Raw genomic sequence first — 17,519 nt, 5'->3', positions numbered from 1 at the left:
GTTGAATTTGCTTTAGTCAGCCAAGATGTGGCTGTTGACTCAATTTCAAAGCAGCTTTGGGCCGTTCAAGTGGCTGGTGAATAGCACTTTCTCTTTGTACGCTTTAAAGGTCTAAAGAGTTCTTCATAGGTACTGCTCTGTATGGATTGTTCAAAGATCTGTTGGAAATGCTTATAATGGGATAAATAAATTGAGGGCATGCCTTTTCGGTACCAAACTTGCATGGCTGTCTGGCTTGTGGAAGGTGCTGCAAATGCAAGTCAGGATGGCCGAGTGGTCTAAGGCGCTGCGTTCAGGTTGCAGTCTCTTCTGGAGGCGTGGGTTCAAATCCCACTTCTGACAAACTTGTGTTTAATCTTCTTTTTTCTTGAGGGAGAAAATCAGATCATTTCCCTCACATGGGCTTATATGGTTGTCTTTTTGGAAAAGTGCAGTGAGTTTTTTTCTTGCTATAGCCACTTATGGCCTAAGATGTGTGTTTTTTTTGTTCACACTATCTTTCTCACTATGTAGATGGACAAGCAACATGTGGTCAGGATGGCCGAGTGGTCTAAGGCGCTGTGTTAAGGCCGCAGTCTCTCCTGGAGGTGTGGGTTCGAATCCCCCTTCTGACAAAACTTTAAGTCCATTTTGTCTCTGCGTTCCTTCAGAATCTCAGCTAAACATTGGCAGTGCATATAATATCTGAATAAGTACCAAACTTCAGTTTCAACTGCAAATGAATTTGCCTAATTCTGTCTTCAAGCTCTTATAATATTCTTCTAGCACTAGTGGTGTTTTATGTGTTTTTTGGGGGGTGCCTAAAAAATCCCTTTTATTGAAGAAATGGCTTACATTCAGTCTTGTGATATTTTTGGTTTCCAATAAGTAGATTTTTAATTTTATGTAACCTAATTTTCTAATGATCCATTCAAGAGATGTTCCCACTATGAAATGAAGAGCAAGGGGAAAGAGCACAAATGATAGAGCGAGTGAGTGAGATGGGGTGTTGAGGAAGGAGAGAATGAAACAAAGACAGAGTGAGTGAACGGCAGGTAGGCATAGAAGAGGAGACTAGAAGTGAAAGTGACTTGCCTTTCCCTGCTCTTGACCTCCCACCCATCTCAAACCAATCACAAACATACCTTCTATGCAACGTTGGTATGCAGAACTTCACTCCTCAGCCAGTGAGGGTGAGTCCCAAGCCAGGGGCTAGAGAGAAAAAGAATGGATGTGCTCAGACGTTGCTTGCTAGGGACAGTTGATCTGAAACAAGGCCTGCTCTCTTGTTTCCAGCAAGGATCTAGAAATTCTGCATGAATGTGCAAGGCACATTGACAGCATAAATTTGCATAAACTGCCCCACCTTCAGCCTTCCTACTTCCTGAGCAGTAGTTGTTTGTGTATAGAGAGAAAGGTCGCAGGCAAGGTAATTTTGTGAGTAGGATACAGAACCCTAAATAGCTGGTGAGAGGTATAAGTTATTCTAAAAGCATAAAAACAGTACACCTGTGAAATGAAATGCTTTCATATGTGATCTTCTGTGTTTATTGTCCTGTGCAAAAAGTTGCACCTTGTGTTTGAAGGTTGAAATTATTTCAAGCTTGCATGGACGCAGAAATTTCTGAGTGACTTTTATACATTTGTTAGGACTCTTCACTGTCAGGATGGCCGAGTGGTCTAAGGCGCTGTGTTTAGGCCGCAGTCTCCTCTGGAGGCGTGGGTTCGAATCCCACTTCTGACATGACTTTTGGAGATATAATCTTCTTCATCAGGATAACATCTGATGGAAGTTGCATCTGTTCTTCTTCACCTGGGACGTTATTCCGTCCTCGTCTAGTCAAGAGAGCTTGAGTTTCTCTTATATTTCTGTTGTACAAAGTCTTGCTGATAAAGTGCAATCCTTACCAAATGAGCTTAGGACCCATGTAAGAGCTCATCTAGAAGAGTCATGCTCTTGTATTCCCTGGCCAGACAGGCCATGCAAATTTGGAAGAATGCCAAGCACCTGGTAGACAGCTGTACTCCAGCACACTTACAGCAATGTCCTCAGGGCTGTGATCAGGGGCTGCTTAGATTTGCGTATTCCACCCTATGTTGTGACATTGAGCTCCCTTGTTGAATTTGCTTTAGTCAGCCAAGATGTGGCTGTTGACTCAATTTCAAAGCAGCTTTGGGCCGTTCAAGTGGCTGGTGAATAGCACTTTCTCTTTGTACGCTTTAAAGGTCTAAAGAGTTCTTCATAGGTACTGCTCTGTATGGATTGTTCAAAGATCTGTTGGAAATGCTTATAATGGGATAAATAAATTGAGGGCATGCCTTTTCGGTACCAAACTTGCATGGCTGTCTGGCTTGTGGAAGGTGCTGCAAATGCAAGTCAGGATGGCCGAGTGGTCTAAGGCGCTGCGTTCAGGTTGCAGTCTCTTCTGGAGGCGTGGGTTCAAATCCCACTTCTGACAAACTTGTGTTTAATCTTCTTTTTTCTTGAGGGAGAAAATCAGATCATTTCCCTCACATGGGCTTATATGGTTGTCTTTTTGGAAAAGTGCAGTGAGTTTTTTTCTTGCTATAGCCACTTATGGCCTAAGATGTGTGTTTTTTTATGTTCACACTATCTTTCTCACTATGTAGATGGACAAGCAACATGTGGTCAGGATGGCCGAGTGGTTTAAGGCGCTGCGTTAAGGCCGCAGTCTCTCCTGGAGGCGTGGGTTCGAATCCCCCTTCTGACAAAACTTTAAGTCCATTTTGTCTCTGCGTTCCTTCAGAATCTCAGCTAAACATTGGCAGTGCATATAATATCTGAATAAGTACCAAACTTCAGTTTCAACTGCAAATGAATTTGCCTAATTCTGTCTTCAAGCTCTTATAATATTCTTCTAGCACTAGTGGTGTTTTATGTGTTTTTTGGGGGGTGCCTAAAAAATCCCTTTTATTGAAGAAATGGCTTACATTCAGTCTTGTGATATTTTTGGTTTCCAATAAGTAGATTTTTAATTTTATGTAACCTCATTTTCTAATGATCCATTCAAGAGATGTTCCCACTATGAAATGAAGAGCAAGGGGAAAGAGCACAAATGATAGAGCGAGTGAGTGAGATGGGGTGTTGAGGAAGGAGAGAATGAAACAAAGACAGAGTGAGTGAACGGCAGGTAGGCATAGAAGAGGAGACTAGAAGTGAAAGTGACTTGCCTTTCCCTGCTCTTGACCTCCCACCCATCTCAAACCAATCACAAACATACCTTCTATGCAACGTTGGTATGCAGAACTTCACTCCTCAGCCAGTGAGGGTGAGTCCCAAGCCAGGGGCTAGAGAGCAAAAGAATGGATGTGCTCAGACGTTCCTTGCTAGGGACAGTTGATCTGAAACAAGGCCTGCTCTCTTGTTTCCAGCAAGGAACTAGAAATTCTGCATGAATCTGCAAGGCACATTGACAGCATAAATTTGCATAAACTGCCCCACCTTCTGCCTTCCTACTTCCTGAGCACTAGTTGTTTGTGTATAAAGAGAGAGGTCGCAGGCAAGATAATTTTGTGAGTAGGATACAGAACCCTAAATAGCTGGTGAGAGGTATAAGTTATTCTAAAAGCATAAAAACAGTACACCTGTGAAATGAAATGCTTTCATATGTGATCTTCTGTGTTTATTGTCCTGTGCAAAAAGTTGCACCTTGTGTTTGAAGGTTGAAATTATTTCAAGCTTGCATGGACGCAGAAATTTCTGAGTGACTTTTATACATTTCTTAGGACTCTTCACTGTCAGGATGGCCGAGTGGTCTAAGGCGCTGTGTCTAGGCTGCAGTCTCCTCTGGAGGCGTGGGTTCGAATCCCACTTCTGAAATGACTTTTGGAGATATAATCTTCTTCATCAGGATAACATCTGATGGAAGTTGCATCTGTTCATCTTCACCTGGGACGTTATTCTGTCCTCGTCTAGTCAAGAGAGCTTGGGTTTCTCATATATTTCTGTTGTACAAAGTCTTGCTGATAAAGTGCAATCCTTACCAAATGAGCTTATGACCCATGTAAGAGCTCATCTAGAAGAGTCATTCTCTTGTATTCCCTGGCCAGACAGGCCATACAAATTTGGAAGAATGCCAAGCACCTGGTAGACAGCTGGACTCCAGCACACTTACAGCAATTTCCTCAGGGCAGTGATCAGGGGCTGCTTAGATTTGCGAATTCCACCCTATGTTGTGACATTGAGATCCCTTGTTGAATTTGCTTTAGTCAGCCAAGATGTGGCTGTTGACTCAATTTCAAAGCAGCTTTGGGCCGTTCAAGTGGCTGGTGAATAGCACTTTCTCTTTGTACGCTTTAAAGGTCTAAAGAGTTCTTCATAGGTACTGCTCTGTATGGATTGTTCAAAGATCTGTTGGAAATGCTTGTAATGGGATAAATAAATTGAGGGCATGCCTTTTCGGTACCAAACTTGCATAGCTGTCTGGCTTGTGGAAGGTGCTGCAACTGCAAGTCAGGATGGCTGAGTGGTCTAAGGCGCTGCGTTCAGGTCGCAGTCTCTTCTGGAGGCGTGGGTTCAAATCCCACTTCTGACAAACCTGTGTTTAATCTTCTTTTTTCTTGAGGGAGAAAATCAGATCATTTCCCTCACATGGGCTTATATGGTTGTCTTTTTGGAAAAGTGCAGTGAGTTTTTTTCTTGCTATAGCCACTCATGGCCTAAGATGTGTGTTTTTTTTGTTCACACTATCTTTCTCACTATGTAGATGAACAAGCAACATGTGGTCAGGATGGCCGAGTGGTCTAAGGCGCTGCGTTAAGGCCGCAGTCTCTCCTGGAGGCGTGGGTTCGAATCCCACTTCTGACAAAACTTTAAGTCCATTTTGTCTCTGCGTTCCTTCAGAATCTCAGCTAAAAATTGGCAGTGCATATAATATCTGAATAAATACCAAACTTCAGTTTCAACTGCAAATGAATTTGCCCAATTCTGTCTTCAAGCTCTTATAATATTCTTCTAGCACTAGTGGTGTTTTATGTGTTTTTTGGGGGGTGCCTAAAAAATCCCTTTTATTGAAGAAATGGCTTACATTCAGTCTTGTGATATTTTTGGTTTCCAATAAGTAGATTTTTAATTTTATGTAACCTCATTTTCTAATGATCCATTCAAGAGATGTTTCCACTATGAAATGAAGAGCAAGGGGAAAGAGCACAAATGATAGAGCAAGTGAGTGAGATGGGGTGTTGAGGAAGGAGAGAATGAAACAAAGACAGAGTGAGTGAACGGCAGGTAGGCATAGAAGAGGAGACTAGAAGTGAAAGTGACTTGCTTTTCCCTGCTCTTGACCTCCCACCCATCTCAAACCAATCACAAACATACCTTCTATGCAACGTTGGTATGCAGAACTTCACTCCTCAGCCAGTGAGGGTGAGTCCCAAGCCAGGGGCTAGAGAGAAAAAGAATGGATGTGCTCAGACGTTCCTTGCTAGGGACAGTTGATCTGAAACAAGGCCTGCTCTCTTGTTTCCAGCAAGGATCTAGAAATTCTGCATGAATGTGCAAGGCACATTGACAGCATAAATTTGCATAAACTGCCCCACCTTCTGCCTTCCTACTTCCTGAGCAGTAGTTGTTTGTGTATAGAGAGAAAGGTCGCAGGCAAGGTAATTTTGTGAGTAGGATACAGAACCCTAAATAGCTGGTGAGAGGTATAAGTTATTCTAAAAGCATAAAAACAGTACACCTGTGAAATTAAATGCTTTCATATGTGATCTTCTGTGTTTATTGTCCTGTGCAAAAAGTTGCACTTTGTGTTTGAAGGTTGAAATTATTTCAAGCTTGCATGGACGCAGAAATTTCTGAGTGACTTTTATACATTTCTTAGGACTCTTCACTGTCAGGATGGCCGAGTGGTCTAAGGCGCTGTGTTTGGGCCGCAGTCTCCTCTGGAGGCGTGGGTTCGAATCCAACTTCTGACATGACTTTTGGAGATATAATCTTCTTCATCAGGATAACATCTGATGGAAGTTGCATCTGTTCTTCTTCACCTGGGACGTTATTCCGTCCTCGTCTAGTCAAGAGAGCTTGGGTTTCTCATATATTTCTGTTGTACAAAGTCTTGCTGATAAAGTGCAATCCTTACCAAATGAGCTTAGGACCCATGTAAGAGCTCATCTAGAAGAGTCATGCTCTTGTATTCCCTGGCCAGACAGGCCATGCAAATTTGGAAGAATGCCAAGCACCTGGTAGACAGCTGTACTCCAGCACACTTACAGCAATGTCCTCAGGGCTGTGATCAGGGGCTGCTTAGATTTTCGTATTCCACCCTATGTTGTGACATTGAGCTCCCTTGTTGAATTTGCTTTAGTCAGCCAAGATGTGGCTGTTGACTCAATTTCAAAGCAGCTTTGGGCCGTTCAAGTGGCTGGTGAATAGCACTTTCTCTTTGTACGCTTTAAAGGTCTAAAGAGTTCTTCATAGGTACTGCTCTGTATGGATTGTTCAAAGATCTGTTGGAAATGCTTATAATGGGATAAATAAATTGAGGGCATGCCTTTTCGGTACCAAACTTGCATGGCTGTCTGGCTTGTGGAAGGTGCTGCAAATGCAAGTCAGGATGTCCGAGTGGTCTAAGGCGCTGCGTTCAGGTCGCAGTCTCTTCTGGAGGCGTGGGTCAAATCCCACTTCTGACAAACCTGTGTTTAATCTTCTTTTTTCTTGAGGGAGAAAATCAGATCATTTCCCTCACATGGGCTTATATGGTTGTCTTTTTGGAAAAGTGCAGTGAGTTTTTTTCTTGCTATAGCCACTTATGGCCTAATATGTGTGTTTTTTTTGTTCACACTATCTTTCTCACTATGTAGATGGACAAGCAACATGTGGTCAGGATGGCCGAGTGGTCTAAGGCGCTGCGTTAAGGCCGCAGTCTCTCCTGGAGGCGTGGGTTCGAATCCCACTTCTGACAAAACTTTCAGTCCATTTTGTCTCTGCGTTCCTTCAGAATCTCAGCTAAAAATTGGCAGTGCATATAATATCTGAATAAATACCAAACTTCAGTTTCAACTGCAAATGAATATGCCCAATTCTGTCTTCAAGCTCCTATAATATTCTTCTAGCACTAGTGGTGTTTTATGTGTTTTTTGGGGGGTGCCTAAAAATCCCTTTTATTGAAGAAATGGCTTACATTCAGTCTTGTGATATTTTTGGTTTCCAATAAGTAGATTTTTAATTTTATGTAACCTCATTTTCTAATGATCCATTGAAGAGATGTTCCCACTATGAAATGAAGAGCAAGGGGAAAGAGCACAAATGATAGAGCGAGTGAGTGAGACGGGGTGTTGAGGAAGGAGAGAATGAAACAAAGACAGAGTGAGTGAACAGCAGGTAGGCATAGAAGAGGAGACTAGAAGTGAAAGTGACTTGCTTTTCCCTGCTCTTGACCTCCCACCCATCTCAAACCAATCACAAACATACCTTCTATGCAACGTTGGTATGCAGAACTTCACTCCTCAGCCAGTGAGGGTGAGTCCCAAGCCAGGGGCTAGAGAGAAAAAGAATGGATGTGCTCAGACGTTCCGTGCTAGGGATAGTTGATCTGAAACAAGGCCTGCTCTCTTGTTTCCAGCAAGGATCTAGAAATTCTGCATGAATGTGCAAGGCACATTGACAGCATAAATTTGCATAAACTGCCCCACCTTCTGCCTTCCTACTTCCTGAGCAGTAGTTGTTTGTGTATAGAGAGAAAGGTCGCAGGCAAGGTAATTTTGTGAGTAGGATACAGAACCCTAAATAGCTGGTGAGAGGTATAAGTTATTCTAAAAGCATAAAAACAGTACACCTGTGAAATGAAATGCTTTCATATGTGATCTTCTGTGTTTATTGTCCTGTGCAAAAAGTTGCACCTTGTGTTTGAAGGTTGAAATTATTTCAAGCTTGCATGGACGCAGACATTTCTGAGTGACTTTTATACATTTCTTAGGACTCTTCACTGTCAGGATGGCCGAGTGGTCTAAGGCGCTGTGTTTAGGCCGCAGTCTCCTCTGGAGGCGTGGGTTCGAATCCCACTTCTGAAATGACTTTTGGAGATATAATCTTCTTCATCAGGATAACATCTGATGGAAGTTGCTTCTGTTCGTCTTCACCTGCGACGTTATTCTGTCCTCGTCTAGTCAAGAGTGCTTGGGTTTCTCATATATTTCTGTTGTACAAAGTCTTGCTGATAAAGTGCAATCCTTACCAAATGAGCTTATGACCCATGTAAGAGCTCATCTAGAAGAGTCATTCTCTTGTATTCCCTGGCCAGACAGGCCATACAAATTTGGAAGAATGCCAAGCACCTGGTAGACAGCTGGACTCCAGCACACTTACAGCAATTTCCTCAGGGCAGTGATCAGGGGCTGCTTAGATTTGCGAATTCCACCCTATGTTGTGACATTGAGATCCCTTGTTGAATTTGCTTTAGTCAGCCAAGATGTGGCTATTGACTCAATTTCAAAGCAGCTTTGGGCCGTTCAAGTGGCTGGTGAATAGCACTTTCTCTTTGTACTCATTAAAGGTCTAAAGAGTTCTTCATAGGTACTGCTCTGTATGGATTGTTCAAAGATCTGTTGGAAATGCTTATAATGGGATAAATAAATTGAGGGCATGCCTTTTCGGTACCCCACTTGCATGGCTGTCTGGCTTGTGGAAGGTGCTGCAAATGCAAGTCAGGATGGCCGAGTGGTCTAAGGCGCTGCGTTCAGGTCGCAGTCTCTTCTGGAGGCGTGGGTCAAATCCCACTTCTGACAAACCTGTGTTTAATCTTCTTTTTTCTTGAGGGAGAAAATCAGATCATTTCCCTCACATGGGCTTATATGGTTGTCTTTTTGGAAAAGTGCAGTGAGTTTTTTTCTTGCTATAGCCACTCATGGCCTAAGACAGGGGTGCCCAAATCTGTCCTGGCGGGCCGTATCCATGCCAGATTTTTGGGATATCCCCATCTGGTGATCACGGTTCGATCCCCGGCGCAGGCCGCAGATCAGAGTGCCCAGGACGGGGTCCATGTGACCCGGGCAGTCCTATCCCCTGGGTGTACGTGGTTGTCCGACATGTCGGTCGGATGTGCTTTTACGTACCGGATCGGAATCGGCCCCCATAAAATCGTACGTAAAGTATATAGCAAATCAACCTGAAATCTGCTGGGTCAGAAAGGGCTCGATTCCGATCCGTGTCGGAAGGTTAGGAGTCCGTACGAATTTGTCGGGACGGCATGGCAGAGTGCCCGGGATGGGCTCCATGGCTCTTGGGCAGTCGTCCCCCAGGCGTCCGGGCTCCATCCAGGCCGACGGCATGGCAGAGTGCCTTGGACGGGCTCCATGCGTCCCGGGCATTCGTCCCCCGGGCGTCCGGGGCTCCATCCAGGCCGGCGGCATGGCAGAGTGCCCGGGTCGGGCTCCATGCGTCCCGGGCATTCGTCCCCCGGGCGCCTGAAACTGCTGGGTCAGAAAGGGCTCGATTCCGATCCGTGTCGGAAGGTTAGGAGTCCGTACGAATTTGTCGGGACGGCATGGCAGAGTGCCCGGGATGGTCTCCATGGCTCTTGGGCAGTCGTCCCCCGGGCGCCCGGGGCTCCATCCCGGCCGACGGCATGGAAACGTGCCCAGGACGGGCTCCATGCGTCCCGGGCCTCCGTCCCCCGGGCGTCCGGGGCTCCATCCAGGCTGACGGCATGGCAGAGTGCCCGGGACGGGCTCCATGCATCCCGGGCATTCGTCCCCCTGGCGCCCGGGGCTACATCCAGGCTGACGGTATGGCAGAGTGCCCGGGTCGGGCTCCAATGGTTTTCACGGTGGTCCTCCCCTGGGTGTCAGGGGGCTCCTGGCCGACGGCATGGAAAAGTGCCCAGGACGGGCTCCATGCGTCCCGGGCATTCGTCCCCCGGGCATCCGGGGCTCCATCCAGGCCGACGGCATGGCAGAGTGCCCGGGTCGGGCTCCATGGTTTCTAGGGTGGTCCTCCCCAGGGTGTCGGGGCGCTCCAGGCCGATGGCATGAAAAAGTGCCCAGGACGGGCTCTATGCGTCCTGGGCATTCGTCCCGGGACGGGGACGGGGTGGGGAAGAGTCCAGGCGGCTTCACCTCCATGCCCGGCCATCTGATCGCCCAGATTTCCTCGGCCATCTGGTCGCCCGCAACGCTTTCCTATAGGGGGGGGGGGACCAGATGGCCGAACTTCCCTGGAAGTCCCGATGAGGTGCCATTCGCCTCCCGGATCCCAGCGAGGGCTCCATGAGGTCGGGTTCTTTCACGCCTTGGGTCCCCTCTGTCACCTCGCGTGCACAGATTGCAAGAAAGGGGGGGAATTTCCCTCCGGATTACTAGGGGCAGGGTACGCCCGGACACCCCTCCAGGGCTGGTGGTTCTCTGCCATGGGGACCAGATAGGCTAAGCCTGGGCAACACCTCCCTAGGCCACCCGGGGCTTCCTTCCTCCAGGCCAACTGCATGTCAAATTGCCCAGGACGGGCTCCATGACTCTTGGGCAGTCGTCCCCCTGGCGTCCGGGGCTCCATCCAGGCCGACGGCATGGCAGAGTGCCCGGGACGGGCTCCATGCGTCCCGGGCCTTCGTCCCCCGGGCGTCCGGGGCTCCATCCAGGCTGACAGCATGGCAGAGTGTCCGGGTCGGGCTCCATGGTTTTCAGGGTGGTCCTCCCCTAGGTGTCGGGGCGCTCCAGGCCAATGGCATGGAAAAGTGCCCAGGTCGGCCTCCATGCGTCCCGGGCATTCGTCCCCCGGGCGTCCGGGGCTCCATCCAGGCTGACGGCATGGGAGAGTGCCCGGGTCGGGCTCCATGGTTTTCAGGGTGGTCCTCCCCTGGGTGTCGGGGCGCTCCAGGCCAATGGCATGGAAAAGTGCCCAGGACGGGCTCCATGCGTCCCGGGCATTCGTCCCGGGACGGGGACGGGGGACAGGGTCGGGAGAGTCCAGGCGGCTTCACTTCCGTGTCCAGCCATCTGATCGCCCGGATTCCCTCAGCCATCTGGTCGCCCGGATCCCCTCGGGCATCTGGTCGCCCGCAACGCTTTCCTATGGGGCGACCAGATGGCCGAACTTCCCTGGAAGTCCCGATGAGGTGCCATTCGCCGCCCGGATCCCAGGGAGGGCTCCAGGAGGTCGGGTACATTCGCGCCTTGGGTCCCCTCTGTCACCTCGCGTGCACAGATTACAAGAAAAGGGGGTAATTTTCCTCCGGATTACTAGGGAGAAGGGTACGCCCGGACACCCCTCCGAGGCTGGTGGTTCTCTGCCATGGGGACCAGATGGGCTATGCCTGGGCAACACCTCCCAAGGCCACCCGGGGCTTCCTTCCTCCAGGCCAACTGCATGTCAAATTGCCCAGGACGGGCTCCATGGCTCCTGGGCAGTCGTCCCCCGGGCGTCCGGGGCTCCATCCAGGCTGACGGCATAGAAAAGTGCCCAGGACAGGCTCCATGCGTCCCGGGCATTCATCCCCCGGGCGTCCGGGGCTCCATCTAGGCTGACGGTATGGAAGAGTGCCCAGGTCGGGCTCCATGGTTTTCACGGTGGTCCTCCCCTGGGTGTCTGGGGGCTCCAGGCCAAATGCATGGAAAAGTGCCCAGGACGGGCTCCATGCGTCCAGGGCATTCGTGCCCTGGGCGTCCGGGGCTCCATCTAGGCTGACGGTATGGCAGAGTGCCCAGGTCGGGCTCCATGGTTTTCACGGTGGTCCTCCCCTGGGTGTCTGGGGGGGGCTCCAGGCCGAAGGCACGGAAAAGTGCCCAGGACGGGCTCCATGCGTCCCGGGCATTCGTCCCCCAGGCGTCCGGGGCTCCATCCAGGCTGACGGCATGACAGAGTGCCCGGGTCGGGCTCCATGGGTCCCGGGCAGCCCTCCCCCGGGCGTCCGGGGCTCCCACCGCCAGGCCGACGGCATGTCAAAGTGTCCAGGACGGGCTCCATGAGTCCGGGCAGTCCTCCCCCGGGCATCCGGGACACCCATCTCCAGGAGGCCAACGGCATTGGCAAAGTACCCAGGACGGGCTCCATGGGTCCCGGGCAGCTTCCCCCGGGCGTCCGGGGCACCCACCTCCAGGCCGACGGCATGTCAAAGTACCCAGGACGGGCTCCACGGGTCCCGGGCATTCCTCCCCCAGGTCGTCCGGGCCCTAGAGCTCCGGTGGTCCAACCTGTGCCTGAGGCCCAGCCGGGGTCCAAGAGCCCTGCCTTGCGTGGGCAGGCAGTCAGGAACCCTACCGCGAAGGCTTGGGATGGATGGGGAGCTGGGAGTCCTTTCGATCCCGGCCCTCTGGTCGCCCGCGATGCTTTCCAATGGGGCGACCAGATGGCCGGGCTTCCCTGGAAGTCCCGATGAGGTGCCATTCGGCTCCCGGATCCCAGCTAGGGCTCCATGAGGTCGGGTTCTTTTACGCCTTGGGTCCCCTCTGTCACCTCGCGTGCACGGATTGCAAGAAAGGGGGGTAATTTCCCTCCGGATTACTAGGGACAGGGTACGCCCAGACACCTCTCCAGGGCTGGTGGTTCTCTGCCCGGGGGACCAGATGAGATATGCCTGGGCAACACCTCCCCCTGGCGTCTGGGGGCTCCATTCTCCAGGCCAACGGCATGGCTCAATGCCCAGGACGGGCTCCACGTGTCCCGGACAGACCTCCCCTGGGCGTCCGGGGCACCCATCTCCAGGAGGCCAACGGGATGGCAAAGTACCCGGGAAGGGCTCCACGGGTCCCGGGCAGCCTTCCCCCGGGCGTCCGGGGCTCCCACCTCCAGGCCGACGGCATGTCACACTGCCCAGGACGGGCTCCATGGGCCCCGGACAGACCTCCCCCGGGCGTCCGGGGCACCCATCTCCAGGAGGCCAACGGGATGGCAAAGTACCCGGGAAGGGCTCCACGGGTCCCGGGCAGCCTTCCCCCGGGCGTCCAGGGCTCCCACCTCCAGGCCGACGGCATGTCACACTGCCCAGGACGGGCTCCATGGGCCCCGGACAGACCTCCCCCGGGCGTCCGGGGCACCTATCTCCAGGAGGCCAACGGGATGGCAGAGTAACCGGGAAGGGCTCCATGGGTCCCGGGCAGCCCTCCCCCGGGCGTCCGGGGCTCCCACCTCCAGGACGACGGCATGTCAAAGTGCCCAGGGCGGGCTCCACGGGCCCCGGGCAGCCCTCCCCCCCGGGCGTTCGGGGCACACATCTCCAGGAGGCCAACGGCGTTGCAAAGTACCCGGAAAGGGCTCCACGGGTACCGGGCAGTCCTCCCCCCGGGCGTCCGGGGCACCCATCTCCATGAGGCCAACGGCATTGGCAAAGTACCCGGGAAGGGCTCCACGGGTCCCGACCAGGCTTCCCACGGGCGTCCCGGGCACCCTCCTCCAGGCCGACGGCATGTCAAAGTGTCCAGGACGGGCTCAATGGGTCCCGGGCAGCCCGCTCCCGGGCGTCCGGGGCTCCCACCTCCAGGCCGACGGCATGTCAAAGAGCCCAGGACGGGATCCACGGGTACCGGGCAGTCCTCCCCCGGGCGTCCGGGGCTCCCATCTCCAGGCCAACGGCATGGCTCAATGCCCAGGACGGGCTCCATGGGTCCCGCGCAGGCCTCCCCCGGGCGTCCGGGGCAACCATCTCCATGAGGCCAACGGCATTGGCAAAGTACCCTGGAAGGGCTCCACGGGTCCCGGGCAGGCCTCCCCCGGGCGTCCAGGGCACCCACCTCCAGGCCGACGGCATGTAAAAGTGCCCAGGACGGGCTCCATGGGTCCCGGGCAGCCCGCCCCCGGGCATCTGGGGCACCCATCTCCAGGAGGCCAACGGCGTTGCAAAGTACTCGGGAAGGGCTCCACGGGTACCGGGCAGTCCTCCCCCGGGCGTCCGGGGGCTCCCTTCTCCAGGCCAACGGCATGGTTCAATGCCCAGGACGGGACGTCAAGTGGCCAGGACGGGCTCCATGCGTCCCGGGCATTCGTCCCGGGATGGGGACGGGGTGGGGAAGAGTCCAGGCGGCTTCACCTCCATGCCCGGCCATCTGATCGCCCAGATTCCCTCGGCCATCTGGTCGCCCGGATCCCCCTCGGGCATCTGGTCGCCCGCAACGCTTTCCTATGGGGGGGGACCAGATGGCCGAACTTCCCTGGAAGTCTTAATGAGGTGCCATTCGCCTCCTGGATCCCAGCGAGGGCTCCATGAGGTCGGGTTCTTTCACGCCTTGGGTCCCCTCTGTCACCTCGCGTGCACAGATTGCAAGAAAGGGGGGTAATTTGCCTCCGGATTACTATGGGGCAGGGTATACCCGGACACCCCTCCAGGGTTGGTGGTTCTCTGCCATGGGGACCAGATGGGCTATGCCTGGGCAACACCTCCCTAGGCCACCCGGGGCTTCCTTCCTCCAGGCCAACTGCATGTCAAATTGCCCAGGACGGGCTCCATGGCTCTTGGGCAGTCGTCCCCCGGGCGTCCGGTGCTCCATCCAGGCCGACGGCATGGCAGATTGCCCGGGACAGGCTCCATGCGTCCCGGGCCTTCGTCCCCCCCGGGCGTCTGGGGCTCCATCCAGGCTGACGGCATGGCAGAGTGCCCGGGTCGGGCTCCATGGTTTCCACGGTGGTCCTCCCCTGGGTGTCGGGGCGCTCCAGGCCGACGGCATGGCAGAGTGCCCGGGACGGGCTCCTTGCGTCCCGGGCATTCGTCCCCCGGGCGCCCGGGGCTCCATCCGGGCTGACGGCATGGCAGAGTGCCCGGGACGGGCTCCATGCGTCCCGGGCATTCGTCCCCCGGGCGTCCGGGGCTCCATCCGGGCTGACGGCATGTCAGAGTGCCCAGGACGGGCTCCACGGGTCCCGGGCGTCCGGGCCTCCCTTTCCCCGGGCCAACGGCTTGTCAGAGTGCCCAGGACGGGCTCCACGGGCCCCGGGCATCCGGGGTTCCCTTCCCCGGGCCAGCGGCATGTCAGAGTGCCCAGGACGGGCTCCACGGGCCCCGGTCATCCGGGGCACCCTTCCCCGGGCCAGCGGCATGTCAGAGTGCCCAGGACCAGTTCCACGGGTCCCGGGCAGTCCTCCCCCGGGCGTCCGGGGCTCCCTTCCCCGGGCCAAAGCATTTCAGAGTGCCCAGGACGGGCTCCACGGGTCCCGGGCGTCCAGGGCTCCCTTCCCCGGGCCAACGGCTTGTCAGAGTGCCCAGGACGGGCTCCACGGGCCCCGGGCGTCCGGGGCACCCTTCCCCGGGCCAGAGGCATGTCAGAGTGCCCAGGACGAGTTCCACGGGTCCCGGGCAGTCCTCCCCCGGGTGTCCGGGGCTCCCTTCCCCGGGCCAAAGCATTTCAGAGTGCCCAGGACGGGCTCCACGGGTCCCGGACGTCCGGGGCTCCCTTCCCCGGGCCAACGGCATACAGGAGTGCCCAGGACGGGCTCCACGGGTCCCGGGCAGTCCTCCCCCGGGCCAACAGCAGGTCAGAGTGCCCAGGACGGGCTCCACGGGTCCCGGGCAGCCCGCCCCCCGGGCGTTCGGGGCCCCCATCTCCAGGAGGCCAACAGCGTTGCAAAGTACCCGGGAAGGGCTCCACGGGTACCGGGCAGTCTTCCCCCGGGCGTCCGGGGGCTCCCTTCTCCAGGCCAACGGCATGGTTCAATGCCCAGGACTGGCTCCATGTGTCCCGACAGACCTCCCCCGGGCGTCCGGGGCACCCATCTCCAGGCCAACGGCATGGCTCAATGCCCAGGACGGGCTCCATGGGTCCGGGGAGGCGTCCCATGCGCCTCCGGGCTTGGGAGCCCCGGCTGGGTCCAGGGGCCCGGCCGGGCCCCGGGTCGGGTGCTCCGGCCCTGGTCCCTGTCTCCCAGCCTACCGCACTGCCAAGGGCCTAGGAAGGGGTTCCGTTGTGCCCGGGAGCCTCCCCTTGCTTGTCTGGGTTCAGGAGCTCTGTCCGGGGCCCCTAGGGGCCCGGGGGAGGGCGGCCTCCCCACCCCGGGCTCTGTCCTTGGTCCTGCTGCGTGGCAGGGTGCCCGGGACGGGGTCCGGAGGGACCGGGGTGGCGTCCCATGCACCTCCGGGCTTGGGAGCCCCGGCTGCGTCCAGGGGCCCGGCCGGGCCCCGGGTCGGGTGCTCCGGCCCTGGGCCCTGTCTCCCAGCCTGCCGCACTGCCAAGGGCCCGGGAAGGGGTTCCGATGTGCCCGGGGAGCCTCCCCTTGCTTGGCTGGGTTCAGGAGCAGTGGCTAGGGCCCCTGAGGGCCCGGGGAGGGCGGCCTCCCCACCCCGGGCTCTGTCCTTGGTCCTGCTGCGTGGCAGGGTGCCCGGGACGGGGTCCGGAGGGACCGGGGAGGCGTCCCATGCGCCTCCGGGCTTGGGAGCCCCGGCTGGGTCCAGGGGCCCGGGCGGGCCCCGCGTCGGGTGCTCCGGCCCTGGGCCCTGTCTCCCAGCCTGCCGCACTGCCAAGGGCCCGGAAAGGGGTTCCGATGTGCCCGGGGAGCCTCCCCTTGCTTGTCTGTGTTCAGGAGCTCCATCCGGGGCCCCTGAGGGCCCGGGGATGGCGGCCTCCCCACCCCGGGCTCCGTCCTGGGTCCTGGCGCGTGGCAGGGTGCCCGGGACGGGGTCCGGCGTGCCAGGGGAGGCTCGCCCTGCCGGGGCCCCGGGTGGGGCGCTCCGTCCCTGGGCCCTGTCCCCCGGCCTGCCGCACTGCCAAAGTCCCGGGACGGGGTTCCGTGGTGCCCGGGGAGCCTCCCCGTGCTTGGCTGGGTTCAGGAGCCCCACCCGGGGCCCCTGAGGGCCCCGGGGAGGGTGGCCTCCCCACCCCGGGCTCCGTCCTGGGTCCTGCCGCGGGGCAGGGTGCCCGGGACGGGGTCCGGCGGGCCCGGGGAGGCTTCCCCTGTGCCTCCGGGCCTGGGAGCCCCAGCTGGGTCCAGGGGTCCGGTCTGGGCCCCGGGTCGGGCGCTCCGGCCCTGGGCCCGGTCCCCCGGGCTGCCGCTCCACCCAGGGCCCAGGACAGGGGTCCGTCGGTCCCTTGCAGGCCTCCCCTGCTTGTCAAGGTGTAAGCGGGCCCCGGGTCGGAGGGTCCGCCGGCCCCTGGCAGCCTCCATGGCTGTGGCCCGGCTGGGGCCCCGGGCCTCCGGCCCGCCATGCCCCGGGCGCCCGCTCCCTCCTTCGTGGGGGAACGGGGCGACCGGATGGCGTCCCTTTCGTGCCCGGCCATCTGGTCGCCCGGATCCCCTCGGCCATCTGGTCGCCCGTATCCCCTCGGCCATCTGGTCGCCCCTATCCCCTCGGCCATCTGGTCTCCCGGATCGCCTCGGCCATCTGGTCGCCCGCAATGCTTTCCAATGGGGGCGACCAGATGGCCGAACTTCCCTGGAAGTCCCGATGAGGTGCCATTTGCCTCCCGGATCCCAGCGAGGGCTCCAGGAGGTCGGGTACTTTCGCGCCTTGGGTCCCCTCTGTCACCTCTAGTGCACGGATTACAAGAAAGGAGGGTAATTTTCCTCCGGATTACTAGGGAGAGGGTCAGTCAGACCTCCGTGTGGTCTGGCGATTCTGAATCAGGGGAAGGCAGGACCCGGGCCCTCCCGCCGGGGCCCCCAGGGG

The 17,519-nt window shown here is 56.2% G+C and overlaps 10 non-coding genes across 10 annotated transcripts; all 10 read left to right on the top strand.

Annotated features, from left to right (window-relative positions):
* The first annotated feature begins 259 nt into the window (after nucleotides 1-259).
* Nucleotides 260-342, top strand: TRNAL-CAG (transfer RNA leucine (anticodon CAG)). Its single transcript has one exon. It is a non-coding gene; the product is annotated as a tRNA-Leu (tRNA).
* A 189-nt stretch (nucleotides 343-531) lies between these two features.
* TRNAL-AAG (transfer RNA leucine (anticodon AAG)) lies at nucleotides 532-614 on the top strand. Its single transcript has one exon. It is a non-coding gene; the product is annotated as a tRNA-Leu (tRNA).
* A 1,026-nt stretch (nucleotides 615-1,640) lies between these two features.
* On the top strand, nucleotides 1,641-1,723 carry TRNAL-UAG (transfer RNA leucine (anticodon UAG)). Its single transcript has one exon. It is a non-coding gene; the product is annotated as a tRNA-Leu (tRNA).
* Nucleotides 1,724-2,355: 632 nt separating this feature from the next.
* On the top strand, nucleotides 2,356-2,438 carry TRNAL-CAG (transfer RNA leucine (anticodon CAG)). The gene has a single exon. It is a non-coding gene; the product is annotated as a tRNA-Leu (tRNA).
* Nucleotides 2,439-2,628: 190 nt separating this feature from the next.
* Nucleotides 2,629-2,711, top strand: TRNAL-AAG (transfer RNA leucine (anticodon AAG)). Its single transcript has one exon. It is a non-coding gene; the product is annotated as a tRNA-Leu (tRNA).
* A 1,741-nt stretch (nucleotides 2,712-4,452) lies between these two features.
* Nucleotides 4,453-4,535, top strand: TRNAL-CAG (transfer RNA leucine (anticodon CAG)). Its single transcript has one exon. It is a non-coding gene; the product is annotated as a tRNA-Leu (tRNA).
* A 189-nt stretch (nucleotides 4,536-4,724) lies between these two features.
* Nucleotides 4,725-4,807, top strand: TRNAL-AAG (transfer RNA leucine (anticodon AAG)). The gene has a single exon. It is a non-coding gene; the product is annotated as a tRNA-Leu (tRNA).
* Nucleotides 4,808-5,833: 1,026 nt separating this feature from the next.
* Nucleotides 5,834-5,916, top strand: TRNAP-UGG (transfer RNA proline (anticodon UGG)). Its single transcript has one exon. It is a non-coding gene; the product is annotated as a tRNA-Pro (tRNA).
* A 903-nt stretch (nucleotides 5,917-6,819) lies between these two features.
* Nucleotides 6,820-6,902, top strand: TRNAL-AAG (transfer RNA leucine (anticodon AAG)). The gene has a single exon. It is a non-coding gene; the product is annotated as a tRNA-Leu (tRNA).
* A 1,025-nt stretch (nucleotides 6,903-7,927) lies between these two features.
* On the top strand, nucleotides 7,928-8,010 carry TRNAL-UAG (transfer RNA leucine (anticodon UAG)). Its single transcript has one exon. It is a non-coding gene; the product is annotated as a tRNA-Leu (tRNA).
* Nucleotides 8,011-17,519: the final 9,509 nt, after the last annotated feature.

This window comes from Lissotriton helveticus, chromosome 8 (assembly GCF_964261635.1).
Source record: "Lissotriton helveticus chromosome 8, aLisHel1.1, whole genome shotgun sequence".
NCBI classification, from domain to species: domain Eukaryota; kingdom Metazoa; phylum Chordata; class Amphibia; order Caudata; family Salamandridae; genus Lissotriton; species Lissotriton helveticus.
The sequence above is the reverse complement of the archived record's forward strand: the minus strand, read 5'-3'. Positions and strand labels throughout refer to the sequence as shown.